The sequence below is a fragment of the Lutra lutra genome, chromosome 3, assembly GCF_902655055.1.
Source record: "Lutra lutra chromosome 3, mLutLut1.2, whole genome shotgun sequence".
Classification (NCBI taxonomy): Eukaryota; Metazoa; Chordata; class Mammalia; order Carnivora; family Mustelidae; genus Lutra; species Lutra lutra.
In genome coordinates, this window is record NC_062280.1 from 169,784,309 (window position 1) to 169,802,427 (window position 18,119).

Sequence of the window (18,119 nt, forward strand, 5' to 3'; positions counted from 1 at the left end):
TAAGTGGGCTGTTAAAGTCCCCTACTATTATTGTATTACTATTGATTATTTCCTTTATGTTTGTTCTTAGCTGCTTTATGTATTTGTGTTCTCCCATGTTGATATTTATCCCATAAATATTTACAATTGTATCTTCTTGTTGGATTGTTTTCTCTTTGATTATATAGTGATCTTCTTTGTTTCTTGTTGCAGTGTTTGCTTTAAAATCCATTTTATCCCATACATGTATTCCTAACGTGGCTTTCTTTTCACTTCCATGATAAATGCTTTTCCATTTCTTCACTTTCATTATGCATGTTTGCCAGGCATTTGCCAGAGATTCAGTAGCGGCAAAGTTCAAGATGCTTTTCTGTGTTGTTCCCCACTTGGCCTGTAGTAGACTGGATGTTGCCTCCAGCCCACTGCTAGGGCCACAGTGGGACCACAGTGGGACTGGGGTATGCTTATCTTTCCCTCTTCCCAAGGCAGGAGTCACTTTGAAGTTGTGCTGGTCCCAGTCAGATCTGCTTGCACACTGACAGGGTTGTGGAACCACTTTGGATGGGCTCTGGCCAAGAGTGTATTTAAGGTGACAGTTCTACAAGAGAAGAGAGAGGTGGGACATGCAATACCAGTAAGGGTCCATGTTGGTCTGCTGCATTAGGGGGCCTGCAGCCACCTGAGAAAAGTGCCCAGGCCTGCTGGGCTGGAGGAGGGTGGATCACACTGTTGGAGCCAGGGGGCAGGGTACACTATTAGCTAGTCAGGTGGAGAGTGTTGGCTGCTATGCTGGTTCCTGCAGATGTCTGTATATCTAGGCTGAGAGGCAGGTGAGATAAATGGTGACTGTGAGCTTCTTTATTCTTGGAGAAGTCTCCCAAAGATTCCTGACCCTCCACCACATGCTTGAGACTAGTAAATAAATCTCCCATCTGAGACACCCCTGGAATTCTTCAAACTGCCACTTCTATGCTTTATCTTAGTAGACTATTTGTTGTGCCATCTCTTTAAGGATGGGGACTCAGCTTCACCTTGCCCTCTGGCTTTCCCAGAACTTAGCTCATAGACTTTTAAAGTTCCAGGTGTTAAGCTGTAATGATTATAAGAACTCATAAAGTTAGGCCTCTCTGGTTTTCAAGGCTAAATGTTAGGGAGATTCCTCTTCCTTGTACAGGTCCCCCATGCCTACAATGCCTGGTGTTGGGGTTTTACTTCTCTCCCTTCTCTACCCATTGCATCCATCCCTCTGGAGGACAGTGCAGTGGGCAACTTTGTCTCCCACTATGTCTCTGTCTTTCCTACCATTCCTACCACTATTAAGAGTAAACACTTCTTTCCACTCTAACTGATGATCCGTGAAGTCTAAATATTTCAAAACTTTCTGAGAACAGAAACTAATCCTGGTCCTACCCAGTCTGAGTACTATGCTTTCATATGGTTCTTTGTTCCAGCTACTAGAAATTTCCTCTCATGCATGAGCTAATCAAGACTCAACTGAATATTCAGCAGGACCATCTGTGAGTCTTAGGGTTGACTTTCTTTCTTTTCTTTTTTTTTTCTTAAGATTTTATTTATGTATTTGACACAGAGAGAGCATAAGCATGGGGTGTGGCAGACAGAGGGAGAAGGAGAAACAGGTTCCCTGTAGAGGAGGGGAGCCCAATGTGGGACTTCAACTCAGGACCTCAGGATCATGACCTGAGCTGAAAGCAGTTGCTTAACCAACTAAGCCACCCAGGCATCCGAGAGTTGACTTTCTGTGCTGCTTTTTCCTCTCTGGCACTCTGTACTGCACACACTATCTGCTTTGGCTTCCCGAACCCATAGGTTCGGCCTCTATTTTCTTTCCCTAAGCCATAGCTTGGAAACTTTCTCCAGATAGCAAGTTGGGGAAAGCATAAGGGCTTACCTCATTTGTTTCCCATCTTTCAGAGATCATCAGTTTTCATTGCCTGCTATCTTGTAACTTGAATGTCACTGTTTCATATATTTTGTTGGGTATTTTAGTTGTTTTTGCAGAAAAGTAAATCCAGACCATGTTATTCTATCTTGAGCAAAAGTGAGTCTTATTGGTTTTTTTTTAATTTAATATTATAGAATAAGCTTTTACCTATGTCATCCACACAATATTTTACTGTGTGGATGAAGTATAGTTGTAAAAAATTTTCCAATATGAATAATGTTTCCATGGACCTTTTTTTAAACTCTACCTTTATTGGCATAGAATTTTGTATCTAGATTGTTTTCATAGATATGGAATAACTAAGTTCAAAGGATTAAACATTGTATTAGTTTCCTATGGCTGCTTTAACAAAATACCATGAACTGTATAAATAATATATTTTATCATTTCACAGTTCCAGAGTTTAGAAGTCTGAAATCAAGGTTTCAGCAATATTGGTTTTTTCTGAGGGATATGAAGGAAAATCTTTTCTGTGAGTCTCTTCTAGCTTCTGGTGATTTGCTGCTAATCTTTGGCATTCCTTGGTTGATTTCTGTCTTCTGACCTTCATATGGCTTCCTCCCTAGGTGGGTGTCTGTGTCCAAATTTCCCCTTTTATAAAGATATCAGTCATATTGACATAGGGGTCCACCCTACCCTGTATGATCTTATCTTAACTGATTACCTCTACAACAATTCTACTTTTGAGTACATTCACATCTGAGAACTGAAAATTAGGGTTTCAACATAGGTATTTGGGGAGGACACAATTCAAACCATTAACAAACATATCTGAACCCTGTTATATTACTTCCAAATTGATTCTAGAAGGGTTATAATAGACAAATTACATATTAAATATGCTTTTTTGCACAAGAATTTAAAGAACTTGCAAAAAATTATAGAATTGAGAAAAGCAATTTTCACCTCATAAAGTATTGTTAGTCAGTAGTTTATTGCTGTTAGATTCATTCTTCTGTAAGTTTTCTTTTGTAAGTTTCAAAATATATTATAGCACTTTGCTTTTCCCCTTCCCTGAATTCTTTAGTCTCCCTGTGGTTCTACTCTGAATTAGAAATATGTTTTCCTTTTCAATTGTCTATTGACCTTCTTCCTAAGTGAACTTTCTTTGGATTATTTAATTTGTCTCTTTTTTTCAACCTGCTTTTACAAGTAAATGTTTAAAAAGCGTGTGTACCTCTCCTAAAAGGAAATTAACTCTATCAGCAAATTAGCGTGTGGCTTTCCTAAATTGAGTTGAACTCTATCAGCAAGTGTTATTTTTAAGAGTATTTGTCCTAATGTCCCTGAAATATTAGCAAACAAGGGAAGTCAGATAAATTCAAATAAATGTTTATTCACTGAATATCTCCACTTTCATCTCTGTAGCCCTACAGGGTCCAAGTATAACCTGAACTGGAATTTAGAATATCTGAATTTTCACAATTTTCTGGTGAAGCAAACCACCAATAATTGATTTGCATAAAGATTTGTAACTGATATAAATGAAAGTGTCAGTTCTGGTACTGGTGTTTGGGAAGATAAGGGATGGGGATGACAAAAAGTTAACTTTCTGAGATACGGACTTCCCATCTCCTCTTTCTCTTCAACCCTCACAATAAATTGTCAGTGTATTAATGCTAACATCCTATTACTGAGACTAAGGAAAACTGGGTTACCAAGGTAACCAAAATTAATTCAGATTATTCATTCAACAGTGTTTAATAACTGTTCTGTACTTTGGACTGTGCTAAGTATTAAATATACAGTGGTGAAAAAAAGGTCCTGGTTTCCCTGAATCTTAAAATCTAGTCAAGAGAGAAGCAGTAGATAAAAGAAAAAAAAAGACTTAAATATACTATTTTTTAAAATATTTTATTTATTTACTTGTCAGAGAGAGAGTGAGCACAAGCAGAGGGAGCATCAGGCAGAAGGAGAAGCAGGATCTCTGCTAAGCAAGGAGCCAAATGCCAGACTTGATCCCAGGACTCTGGGATCATGACCTGAGCCAAAGGCAGATGCTTAACCAACTAAGCCACCAGGTGTCCCTAAATATACTAATTACTCATGAAAATAATAATGATTTATATGAAGACAGAAGGAACTTAATTCAGATTGGAAGACATAGTAAGGGTCATCTCAAGAAGTAAACTTCAAACTAATACCTGAGGAACAGGTAGGCAATTGCCAGGAAAAGTGGAATGAAGGATCTTTCAGATAGAGAAAAGGAAGGAATGAAGGCACTGACATAAGACAAAGCTTAATGCATTCAAATAACTAAGAGACAAGATGGCAGAATATAAACATCAGGACAGATGAGACTGGGTTGCTGAAAAAGGCAGGGGTACAATAATGTAGGACATTACTAGGGCATGTTTACAATTTGGGGTTTCATTCTAAATTACTACAATAGCTAATAATTTTAAAAGTGTGTAAAGTAAGTGTGGGACATGGCTTACTTAACTGTTATAAGAGGAATGGATGATAAAGGATGAAAGAGGAAATAGTAAGTCAAGACAAGAGAGTGGTAGCAGTTGGTATCATGCAAAGTATATAGATTGCAGGTGTATTTTTGAGGAAGCACTGGAACCAGGAGGAAAAAGAAGAGTCTTTTTTTTTCCTTTCTTTCTTTTTTTTTTTTTTTTTTTTTTTTTTTTTGATGCAACAAAGATCACTGAAGAGAGGCAAAGAGATCTCAAAGATCCTCTACTTCTCTGGCTCAACGCACTAGATAGTTTGATGCCAATTACCTATAATAGGGGGACGAGTATAAGGTTAAGATTGATTCAAAGATTGAGAGTTCAGTTTTAGTTAAGTCTCAGATATGTTAAGTTGCCTGTTTGATATTCATGAGATGTCAAGGAGAAGGTAGCTAAAAGTCTAGAGATCCCAAGAATGGCCTGATTTGGGAGCACACATTTGAGAATCATCACCACAGAAATGTTGAAGACCAAGGAGATAGATAGTACAAAAACTGAAGATAGTCCAAGGCCAACCTCTGTAGAGCTCTAATATTTTAACAAGTGCTTGTTAATGGAACTGGGAAGGAGCATTGTGGAGATCAGAAGACAATCTTTAAGAGAGTGTGGTGTCCAAAAAACATTTTTTTTAAATAAATGGTGATCTCTAAAAAAAAAAAAAAAAATAGAAAGTGTGGTCTAGACAACAAGAAGAAGGAGATATAGTGTGCTAATGGGCAAGAGGCCCATTGCATTTTGGGATGTAGAGGCTTCTGTGGTTTTAGCAAGAGCTGTTTCTTTGGAAAAGTAGGGGGACAATCCATAATAATATGAGTTAAAAAGGTAAAAGTAAGAAGAAGGTAGAAACAGTATAGTGGATGCTGCTTATGAGAGTCTGTATTATACAGAAAAGCAGAGCAGGGCCAGAAAGTGATGTGGAACCATGGAAAGTTTTGGTTTTGTCTTTTTAAAAAGGTATGATTTATTAGAGCTGATTTGTAAGCTGTTGGGGAAGATCCTTTTGATGAAATAGACTGAATATGCAAGTGAAAAGGAAACACCCAAAAAGTAAAAGTCAGAAATTAAGAGGTATTGGCATTTTCCAGGAATAGGGCTTTCCATTTGCCATAAAGAAGAGGAAATGACTAAGGTGGTCCAGGTAGATGGAGACTTGGTAAAGTGAGATTATATAGAAAAGAATGAAGGCCAAAGATTTTCTAATATGTTTTTAGCAAAAGTGATATGATCTCACTAATTACAAAACATTTGAAAATAAACTATTATCTGCATTATATATATGCATGTTATAGCTTCTATTAAATATATAGCAAATTGGGCAATGGAATTGTCTCATTTTACATGTTGTCTTATAAAGGAGATCTTGTATTGCAGCATCTAAATGCCGTAATTTTTTTTTTTTTTTAATTTGAGAGCTAGAGAGCATGAGCAAGGGAGGGGCAGAAGAAGAGGGAGAACCAGACTCTCTGCTGAGCAGAGGCCAGTTGCGGAGCTCAATCCCAGGATCCTGGGATCATGACCTGAGCCAAAGGAGTGATTGAGTCACACAGGTGCCCCCTATCTGCCTTAAATTTTAAAGACAGAAATAAAAGCCCAACTTATGTGAATGTCTGAGAGTACATTTGATGACATATGCTCTTAGAAACCATCAAAAGTTGAAGGGCTTATGGCTCTAATATAAAGCCAGCTTTATTCCATCTGTAGAAATCTGGTAATACATGCAATAAAATATAACGATCCCAATAAAGGATGTTGTTTTCCATTGTTTCCCTCCTCACAATATTATTACATTTGCAGAGGATTTTTGTTTGGTCTTCTCTGTTTAGAAAAATACATTGGTTGTTACATAATATTTGCTTATCATGGCAAGTAAAAAAAAAAAGTAACTTCTTCCTACATTTTTACTTTAATGATTTATTCCCACCTTTTTCATCTTTAGATTCTCACTGAAAAACTCAAATTCAGCTTTAGTTCATTTAAGAACCAAACGACTCATTGGGCTTAGGTGCTATGATAGATTTTCCTTCCTCCCACCTTCCCGCCCTCCTTTCCTTCTTTCCTTCCTTCCTTTTCCCCTACTTTCCTTCCTTTTTTCTTCTCTCATTTCCTTTCTTTTATCCTTCATTTTTTTTTCGACCTATCATCCGGCCTGAAGATTTGAAGATGAAAAGATGTTTATTCTGAAATGTCATTTAGAAAGTTCACATTATTATAATATTGGCTACATGAAAAGTGTGCATAGAATATCTTCCAAGGCCACTTTTAATTCTCTGATTCAACATCATTCTAAAATGATCAATATCCTCATAAATAAGTTGAGAACCAGGAAGAAGAGAAAACTTAGCAGTTGTGTGTATGACCCAATTAGCCAAGGCAACCCTGTTGCCTTTCTTCTGGTTAAATTAACTGTTTGGCATTTGTTCAGGATGTCCATACACTAGCCTCATTTTGGAGCTGGACTTGGAAATCCTAAATATAGATCCACTGGAAGTGATAATCTCAGGAAATGCCAGGATAATTTTCTGGACTAGAGACCAATGAGGCTTGTACTGTGTTTACTTGTTTGGGACTTCTGGTGAAATTTTAAAAATAAGAAACTTTGAATTATAGAAAACTAGTATTTTTTCCAACTCAATTAATTAAACCTTAATCAATACCAACTAACACAAAAATAATTCTTTAAAAAATTATCTTATCTCTTCCCCTATTTTAAACATATTCATTAAACTATATACTTCTATGTAAATGGCAATTATATTTCTAAGTTATATTATCAATATTCTTAGCCATCTTCAGGAGTGATAATCATGCAATCTCCTTTCCTTTGCTGCTCCCGAGATTCAGTTAGGATATTTCCCTGCTTATATTTAGCAAAGTGTTACATATTGCAACTTAAATTGACTCCTTCTTGTTCTGACTTTAATGAGGATTATCTTCCTTAAAAATTATGGCTCATTTTACAGAATCTCATCAGAACAAATCAAAACCAAGCCAAATTAGAGTAGTCAACATATTCTGTAGAGGTGCAGAGGAGGTTTTTCTTAATGGTTTTCTTAGCTTTTATAAGAAATGTAACTTAATTGAATTTTCAGTAACTGTCAACATTGGTGAGGAGGAAATCATTACAACCTTATATGTATTTTATGACTTCTCTGAAATGAAATAATCTTGGACTTTAATATTATTCTTGTCAATGAACAGCGTGGCAGCAGGATTAAATTCTGGGATAAATCTACTGCTGGGGAAGCTAAGACTTCCGGAAGGAACAGATTCTTGAGTTAGACTTTAAAGAATGAGAACAGTTCAGAAGGCAGAAATTCTGAATGCCGTTCTCAGTTCTACATCCATGATGATGTAGGGTCATTGTGAATATCTCTTAAAAATCCATTATTTTGTGTTTCTCCAGTTTCTGAATTATTACCTTTCCTTGTCCTCCTGTTTCTGTTACAGTTTCCTTGTTCTCAGCATCAGCCTGCCTGCTTTCTCAATTCTGTTTTTCATGGTGCCTGAAATCAAAGAAATAATTTGGAAAGTTGTTGCAGTAAGTATCAGGATTCTGCCATTTGGCAATATCACATGGCTATGTGAAGGCATTTGTGATGTAATGCAAGTTATTTGCCACCAAAAGCAATTCATGTCATAATTTCTCTAAAAAAAAAAAAAGGAAAAAATGAAAGAGATACAGAACTTGAAGTCATATAGGACTTCTTGTCATGGGGGCATGAAGACTTGCATTAAGCATTTTACCAAAAATCTTCACATAACTTTTATTTTTATTCAAGTATAATTAACATATAGTGTCATATTGATTTCAGGTATATAATATAATGACTCAACAATTCTATACATTTCTCAGTGCTCATCAGAATAAGTATACTCTCGGTCTCCTTTATCAGTTTCACTGATCTCCCTACCTACTTCCCTTCTGGCAACCACTAGCTTGTTCTCTGTGTTTAAGAGTCTATTTTCCTGTTTCTGTTTTTTGTTTGTTTGTTTGTTTGTCCTTTTGTTTGATTTCTTAAATTTCACATATGAATGAAATCATATGATATTTTTCTCTTTCACTTAGCATTATACCTCTAGGTACATCCATGCTGTTGCAAGTGGTAAGATTTTGCTTTTTTTAATGGCTGAGTAATATTCCATTTTATGCATACATCACATAATCTTTAGCCATTCATTTCATATGTCATCTTTCTGGTAAGATGGGATTTCTGTCAGTAGAGATAAATAGTACTAGGTAGAATGTGTGAGCAAGGAAGAAAATAACTTTTATAGAAAAATAATATATTTATATGTAATTTGCTATTTACATGTATATAATTATATATATTATATAAATGGCTACATATACACACAAAAGACTATATTTGGGGTGTATGTACAAGTATAAATTTCTTTTTAAAGATTTTATTTATTTGACAGACAGAGATCACAGGTAGGTAGAGGGGGAAGCAGACTCCCTGCTGAGCAGAGAGCCCAACGCAGGGCTTGATCCCAGGACCCTGAGATCATGACCTGAGCTGAAGGCAGAGGCTTAACTCACTGAGCAACCCAGATGCCCCACAGGTATGAATATTTCAAATGATATCCTAACCAATTATTATTATAATCCTTTTTCAGAACACAAATAACTTCCTTTTTATTAGTTAAACACAAAAATAGAACTTTCTTCTTCACTCTAAACAGAGTTTTCCAGAACCTCCCAGGAGAGAGTCTTGGAAATGTAGGTCAAATCTAAGCCCACCGCATATGATAGTATTGTCAACAAGCTGACTTGTGACCATTTATGTCATATTGTAAATGAAACGGCTGCTTGACTGAGATGAAAACCAGCTGTGTAATGGTTGGTTACTCATTGCATTTTAATTATTGTTTATTATCCATAAGAGAGAATTAAAATTATTATAAATGTTTCCTAATGAGCTAAAAAATATGGAAAATATTTTATTCTTGGAAGCATTTTTGACAGAGTGCCTGTTGATATCAGAGGAAAAAAGTCCCATGTGACAATGTCCTTAGGCTATTGTCTATTAAAACCTCAATTAATGTGAACTTGATCTGTATTAGTACTAAAAAGATATCCTGAGTTTAAATTACAGCATTATTTTCTGTGTTTCCCATATATTTTGTTTACATGGTGAAGACTTTCGATTCACAACATCTCAGCAGAAAATGCTCAAATTATTTAAGTCGTTTCACTGAGGAAGTAAAACTAGGCTTATGTGCAAAAGGAGCAACTCAACTGAAATTTTAAGTGCCTGATATGTATATTAAAGGCAGTGATAAATTATATTATGGATTTTTTGCATTGTAGAAGTTGAGGAACAGCCCAGATCTATTTTATTTATCTGGACTATTGTATAGCAATTTGATAGTTTCAAACAATTAGGCACTAAATACTTTTGAAAGATTATTTTCTCTTTTATTTTTCAAACTGTGAAATGACTCAAAGAATACTTTTGTTAAGAAAAAACAACTTGTGGGCGCCTGGGTGGCTCAGTGGGTTAAGCCGCTGCCTTCGGCTCAGGTCATGATCTCGGGGTCCTGGGATCGAGTCCCGCATCGGGCTCTCTGCTCAGCAGGGAGCCTGCTTCCCTTCCTCTCTCTCTCTGCCTGCTTCTCTGCCTACTTGTGATCTCTCTCTGTCAAATAAATAAATAAATAAATAATCTTAAAAAAAAAAAAAGAAAAGAAAAAACAACTTGAGTGTAAAAGGAACTGAACTAAAGTTCAAGAAATCTGAATATACTCTTCTCTTTCTGACTTTGCTGTGGCTCATATGGAAAAGCCTGTCCATTTGCATTTAGATGTGATTTCCCCAGTGAAAAGCCTGATATGCTCTGTCCTAGTTTGGAGAAATGATTTGGGTCTTTAGGTCTAACTTAATTTACGTAGAATGAAAAAGTCCTTTCCTGAGTAGAAATATCAGGAAAGTTAAATCCTCAGTGTTTTGTGTTTATATTTTTATTTTCATTATGTCTATAGAAGTGCTTTTATATATGTGTTACTCTATGACTTCTTTAATTTGAAAGTCCCTAAAATTCTTCTTCCATTTCTTATGTAATCAACATGAAATCAAATGTGGATATGTATATGTGGATGGCCGAAGACAGGAATGCAAGCTGATGTTTTGTTCAATTTTGCTTTGCTTCCTTGCATCATAGAAAATTTGGACCCAGAGGATATTTAATGATATAGTTCACTTTCATATGTTACAAATGAGAAATGCACACAGCAGATTTGATTGGCTTATCCAAAGAGATGCATAAAGATGGTGAACAGGTGACACAGAGCTGAGCCAAAAACATATTCTAATGGGTTTCCCACTATCCTACCTCACTCTTTTGAGATTCCTTTGGGGATAAGAGTGTCTCTTGGTTCCAACATGACCAAATTATTTTACTGAAGCTTTCAAATCCTGGGAAAGTTCTGATGCATTAATATTTGGACACTCTTTCTACAAAGTTTAGTTTCACGATAAGACTATGCCACTTGAAGTCAGCCCAAAGGCCGCTGAAACAATGGCTCTCACTCTCATTCTCAGAATGTTGCCTCAGAAAGCTACTGGTTCAGATAGGAGTCTATAGATAAGTATAATACAGTGTCACAAATTTGAGGAGTGAGACTTTCACTTATATTCAGATAGTTTCTCTCACGAAGAATAAAACCTGCATGCATGTGAAGGGTGGGCTTTGATATAGGCCAAACTTTAAATTGCCATTGATGGAATAAATGTGTAATTCCACAAAATTTTAATAAATTATCTCAATACTGTGTATGATCATTCAACAGGCATGACCAATTTTTTAAACACGAAGCACAAAATCAGGGGGGATGATATGTGACCAAAAAACTCTTTTTTTTTTTTTAAAGATTTTATTTATTTATTTGACAGAGAAATCACAAGTAGGCAGAGAGGCAGGCAGAGAGAGAGGAGGAAGCAGGCTCCCTGCTGAGCAGAAAGCCCGATGTGGGGCTCGAACCCAGGACCTGGGATCATGACCTGAGCCGAAGGCAGCGGCTTAACCCACTGAGCCACCCAGGCGCCCCCAAAAAACTATTTCAATTATATATATTAAGTTTAATATTGACTTTTACTATGGGCAAAGTGAAAGAGTATGCAAAGCAATTCCATATTGAGGGTTCTTCTACCAACATGCTCAGAAATTTATACAACTGGATATTTTTCTAAGCACCTATTACCATGAAGCAATTGCCAAGTCACTTTAGTTCAGATGAGATTCTAGGCTGGAAATATCCAGGGGCAGGTTCTCCTGCCTAAACTCTGGCTGTGGGGTCTAAAAGTATGGCTTGGGATTGAGTCATTCTCAAAAGAAAAACAGTATTGGGGCGCCTGGATGGCACAGTCAATTAAGCGACCAACTCTTGGTTTCAGTTCACATCATGATCTCAGGGTCATGGGATCAAGCCCCACATGGGGCTCCATGCTCAGTGCAGAATCTGCTTCAGACTCTCTGCCCCTCTTCCTCTTCCCCTACCCTTATGCGCCCTCTCGTTAAAATAAATTAGATCTTTAGGGGAAAAAAAAAAGAAAAAGAAAAGCAGTATCATCCATAACACCAAGATGTAGCCTCACTTCAAGTCTATGTTAACAATATTTGAAAGGAAAAAAGAGGTAGAATCAAAGCCAGAAAAACTAGTTATTATCATCAATCATATTTTATGCTGCCATCCAGTTAAATGAGACTTATAATTCAAAGACTAAGTTGATTTCTTTTTAGGTTCACATTTGCATATGAAACTCTAGGTCAGCTTCATTTGCATATACATGAATAGGCTACAGAAAATAGCTCTTTGAAAATATATAAGTTTAACACATTCTCAGAAGTCATCGTTTAGCATGAAATAATAAAAAGCAGGCTTCCTTATCTTGCAGCATACAGAAAAATCAACTCTAAATGGATTAAAGACAAACATTAGATATGAAATGGTAAAATTCCTGGAAGAAAACATAGGCGGAAAGCTCCTTGACATTGGTCTTGGCAATAATTTTTCAAAATTGATACCAAAAGCACAGGTAACAAAGCAAAAATAAGCAAGTGGGACTATGAGAGGTTTTTGCATAGCTAGGGAAATAATTAACAATATGAAAAGGCAACCTATGAAATGTGAAAAAAATATTTTGTAAACCGTATATCTGATAAGAGTTAATACACAAAATATATAAAGAAGTCATACAACTCAACAAAAAAATTAATAACTCAAATAAAAAATGGGCAAAAGACCTGAACAGACATTTTCCCAAAGACATGCAAATGGCCACTAGGTGTATGAAAAGAAGCTCAACATCACTAACCATCAGGAAAATGCAAATCAAAACCACAATGAGCTATCACCTGACACCTGTTAGAATGGCTATTATCAAAAAGTGAAAAGACAACAAGTGCTGGCAAGGATGTAGAGAAAAGGAAACCTTTGGGCATGGAATTAAAATGGAACTACCATATGATCCAGCAATCCCAGTTCTTGTATATATCCAAAAGAAACCAAATTATCTTGAAGAGATATCCATACTCCCAAGTTCACTGCAACATTATTCACAGTAGCCAAGACATGGAAACAACCTATCTATCAACAGATAAATGGATCAAGACAGTTATATATATATGTGTATATATATATATATAAAATTCTTGCAGCTGAATATTTTATATATATACACATATATATATATAAAATATTCAGCTGCAAGAAAGAAGGAAATCCTGCCATTTGCCACAACTTGGATGAAACTGGAAGACATTATGCTAAGTGAAATAAACCATACAAAGAATGACAAATATTGTATGAATATTTGTTATGTGGAATATAAAAAAAAAAAAAAAGCCAAACTCATAGTAAAAAGAGTAGTATGGTAGTTACCAGGTACTGGGGAGTGAAGGAAATGGGAAAATACTGATCACTTTCAATTATAAGATAAATAAGTTCTGGAGACCTAATGTATAGCATGGTGACTATAATTAAAAATAATGTATTGTATATATGAAATTTGCTAAGATCTCAAGTGTTTGTTCTATAAAAAATAAAGTCAATATAGGAGGTAATAGATATGTTAGTTTGTGGCAACTATTTCACAATGTATACATGCATCAAAATGTCACATTATATACCTTAAATATATGTATTTTTGTTCATTAAAAACTTAAAAAATAAATACAAAATTAAAAACAGACTTTAAATTTCAAATGTCAGATCCAAAATTTATTAGCAAATATTGGGCAATGTACTTAAACTCCGTGTCTCTATTTTCTCATCTAAAAATCTGGATATCTACCTCATAGGAATTTCCTAAGTGCAGTAGGTAGTTTCCTGTCCTTTTTTAAAGATATTCATTTATTTATTTATTTGTTTATTTATTATTTGAGAGAGACAGAGCACAAGCAGGGGGAGGGGCAGAGGGAAAGGGAGAAGCAGACTTCCTACTGAGCAGGGAGCCTGATGTAGGACTCAATCCCAGGACCCTGAGATCATGACCTGAGCCAAAGGCTTAACCAACTTAGCCACCCAGGTGCCCCAGGTAGGCAGTTTGTGAAAGGACTCTTGGTATTCATACCCTTGTATAATCCCTTTCCCTCGAATTTGGTTAGATTTAGCATTTCACTTCCACTAGAATATAGTAAATATAATGGGATATTACATCAGATATTAAAGTACAAGACTGTGAACACCACCTTTCTTATTCTCTCATTCTCTTACTTGCTCTGGGGGAAGCCAGCTACCATATTGTTAGGTGTACTATGGAGAGGCCCATGTGGCAAGGACGTGAGGGAAGCCTCTACCCAACAGCCAGTGAACAACTGAGATCAGTCTAATGACTCATGGAAGACAAGATCCAACCTCATGAGGATGTTTGGAGACATCTGACACCTTGATTGCCTCCTTACGAAAGACCATGAACCACATGTCCCAGCCAGCCAGACCCAGATTCATGCCTCACAGAAACTGTGGAAGAATAAATGTTGTTTTGAGCCATTAAGTTTTGGGTAATCTGTTACCCAATAAATAGCTAACATAATAGTTATCTGTTGGATTGTTGAAATTTAAGTCTGGGATTTAGGAGAAACCACTGAAATTAGAAGACATCAAGAAATAGATTCTGCCTTTAATTTGGATGCTTTTACATCATGATTGAGTAGAAAAGAGGATAAGACAAACTTTTGGAAATAACCAATATTTAAGAAAAATAAGATCCAACAGAGGAAAAATAATCCATGGTAGAAGCCAAAAGGAACATAAAAAAGTTGAGGTTAGAATTAGGAGAGAATGTATCATGGATGCCAACTGAGATAATTTCAAGATAGAATTTAATACCAAAGTTAATTAACATTGGGGCAGAAGGACAAGGAGTAATATTTGTTAAAATATTACTGACATTTATGTGTGTTTTGCAAGTACTAACTTATTTTGGTCCTTATAATATTAGAATATAATTATTCTCATTTTACAGATAAGAAAGATGTTTAAAGGAGGGAAATATCTTGCCCAAAGTCACATAGTTAGCATGTGGAAGCATCAGGATTCAAATCCAAATCTATCTAGCTCTAATCCCTTACTTTTTCCATTAAGATGTAATGACTCTCAGACTTGCAAAGGATAGTTTATAAAGCCCTCTTATATAATAAACTACTCAGACTGATATAAAAATCTCTGTGAGATGGTTAGAAAGTTCTTCAACAATTGGATTGTGCTCAAGCACGTTTGATGTTCTTGAGGGAACCACGTTCTGTCAGGACATCACACATACTATGAGGGCAGCTCTTCCCTCCTGCTTTCATGTCTCCTAAACACCATTTAAACATTACCTCCTCCCCCAGGATTAACCTCCTCTCAGGTGGATGGTAACCAGAAGCTCAGATGGATACTTCCATATTAGCACTTCCTATGCTCTGTTTTAATTGTTGGTTTGTGTTTCTATTTCCTCCATCATAGGTTATGGCTATATGTTTGGTCATAATTTCTATATGTCTGACTTATAATAGATAATAGTTATTTATCAGAATAGACTGAATGGATAAAGGAATGGAAGGACATTGGTTAAATCCTAAAGACTGAGTAAAATGAGAAAGGGAAAGGAATGTCAAGCAGAAAGAAAAGCATGCATGAAAGTCTGAAAGCATAAAAGAGCATGGGGTATGAAGAAAAGAAAATATTTCCATATGGAAATTTAATGCTCACTTCATCACACATATACAGAATTCAGAACCATATGGTTATGGGATTCGCTAGAAAGTGGAAGGCATGGAGGTAGGAAAACTAAAGATTATAGCAGACACTGTTGGATGTTGTCTAGTAGCCATTCCTCCCTTCCTCCTTCTGATAGAACTGAGTTCAGGAGTTCACCGGCATCTAGTCATGTGCCTCAGGAACGGCTTATTCCTGGGCTTACAAAAGAAGGTGCCCTAAGGCAATCCATATGGGTATAGTCCCCCTAGCCCAATTTGATTTGTGAATGTGATGCAACATACCCAGCCATGCTCTAACGGCCAGCAGAAACTTCATTCATTTGTATTGATTAATAACTACTTACTAATCAGAATAATCTCAGACTATCATGATTACCACTTACTGAGCATGCTCTGTGCCAAGCACTGTAACAATTGCTTTATACACCCTACATATGAAAGAACCCTAGGAGCAATGTCTTTGCTAGGGTAAGGAGTCAGGACTAATATAATATCTAGACAACTTACTTCACTTTTTATTAGCTAAGCTATTTTGTTCAATGGAATCAAGCCCTCTTAGACCCTAGTGATTAGAAAAGGAAAAGATCTATTACATATAGGGGATTACAAATGAAAATGGGGGTGCATTAAACAACTACCTTTCCCATCTCAAGCCTGGTCACAAGGGAGAAGATTCTTTTATGACCAGCTACTCTTCCCCAGGTAGACACGGTATTGATTTTAAGGAATCTACCATGGCAGGAGGATTGGCTGCTGTAGGACTTCTGTCTCTATCCCACGTTAATGCTTATGGATAAACCATCAGGATAGAGGTGAGTCTCAGAGCATGATCTCTAAATTCGAGACCCTCTTCCTGACCAGGCCCCAGAGTAGTTTCCTTTCAGCTCCTACTCACAAGACCGTCAGCTCACAGGTCTGTTGCATTACTAGACATGAAAACAACGTTAATCTCGTACATCTCCTTCGGATGTCTTGGGTCACTAGGTATACTGTCAATGAGCAGTAATGAGCAGTTCTGAAAGGAATCTTTTTTTCTGAGCAGTAGTAGGTCTCGAGAGTGGGTTTAAAATATTCAGTAAATCATGTTGTAAACAGACGTGCTGTCATGCGGATTTTGTTGTTCCATTTATAGAGCACAGGCAGAGTAGATTTCGCATAATTTTTAAGAGCAGTGGGATTTGGGGAATGGTCAGTAGACATTGACTTCAATTGAAAGTCGCTTGCTACATTAGTCCCTAACAAAACAGTCAGCCTGTCCTTTGAAGCTTTGATTCCAGGCATTGTGTTTTTCTCTCTAGCTAGGACAGTCATGGATGGCACCTTCTTCTAACTGAAGGCTGTTTTGCTTACAATGAAAATCTGTTGTTTAGTGTAGTCACCTTTATTAATTCTTGCCTACGTCTTCTGGGTAGCTTGCTGTAGCTTCTCCGTCAGCAACTACTCCTCGCACTTTCACGCCATGGATATGGCTTCTTTCCTTAAACTTCATGAACCCACCTCAGCTAAATTCACACTTTCCTTCTACAACTTCCTCGCCTCTCTCAGCCTTCAGAGAATTGAAGAGAGTAGGACCTTGCTCCAGATGGATCAGGCTTTGGCTGAAGGGAATGTTGTGGTTGGTTTGATCTTCTCTTCACATCGCTCAAAGTTTCTCTAGATCAACAGTAATGCTGTTTTGCCTTCTCACCATTCGTGTGTTCACCGGGTAGCACTTTCAATTTCCTTCAAGAACTTTGCCTTTACATTCATAGCTTGGCTGACTGTCTGGTGTAAGAGGCCTAGCTTTCAGCCTAACTTGGCTTTTAACATGCCCCCTCACTAGACTTCCTCATTTCTAGCTTTGGATTGACAGTGAGAGCCCTGCTACTCTTCCTTTCGCTTGAACACAGAGACCATGGTAGGGTTATTAATGAGCTTAATTTCAATACTGTTGCATCTCAAGGAATAGGGAGGCTTGGGGAGAGGGGAAAAGGGAATACACATGATATTTATCTATCAAGTTCCCCATCTTATATGGGTGCACTTGGTGGTGCCTCCCCAAAATGACTATAGTAACATCAAAGATCACTGATCACAGATCACCATAACAATTATAATAATAGTAGTGGGGGCGCCTGGGTGGCTCAGTGGGTTAAGCCTCTGCCTTCGACTCAGTTCACGATCTCAGGTTCCTGGGATCGAGCCTGTCATCGGGCTCTCTGCTCAGCAGGGAGCTTGCTTCCCCCTACCCCTCTACCTGCCTCTCTGCCTACTTGTGATCTCTCTCTGTGTCAAATAAATAAATAAAATCTTAAAAAAAATTATAATAACGAAAAGTTTTAAAATGTTGTGCGAATTACCAAAATGTGACACAGAGACACAAAGTGAGCAAATGATGTTAGAAAAAAGGCACCAATACACTTGCTTAATGCAGGAGTGCCTCACACCTTCAGTTTGTTTAAAAGAAAAAAAAGGCAGTCTCTGCAAAGCACAGTAAAATGGAATGTGCTTGTGCTTTGTGGGCATGGTAGATGT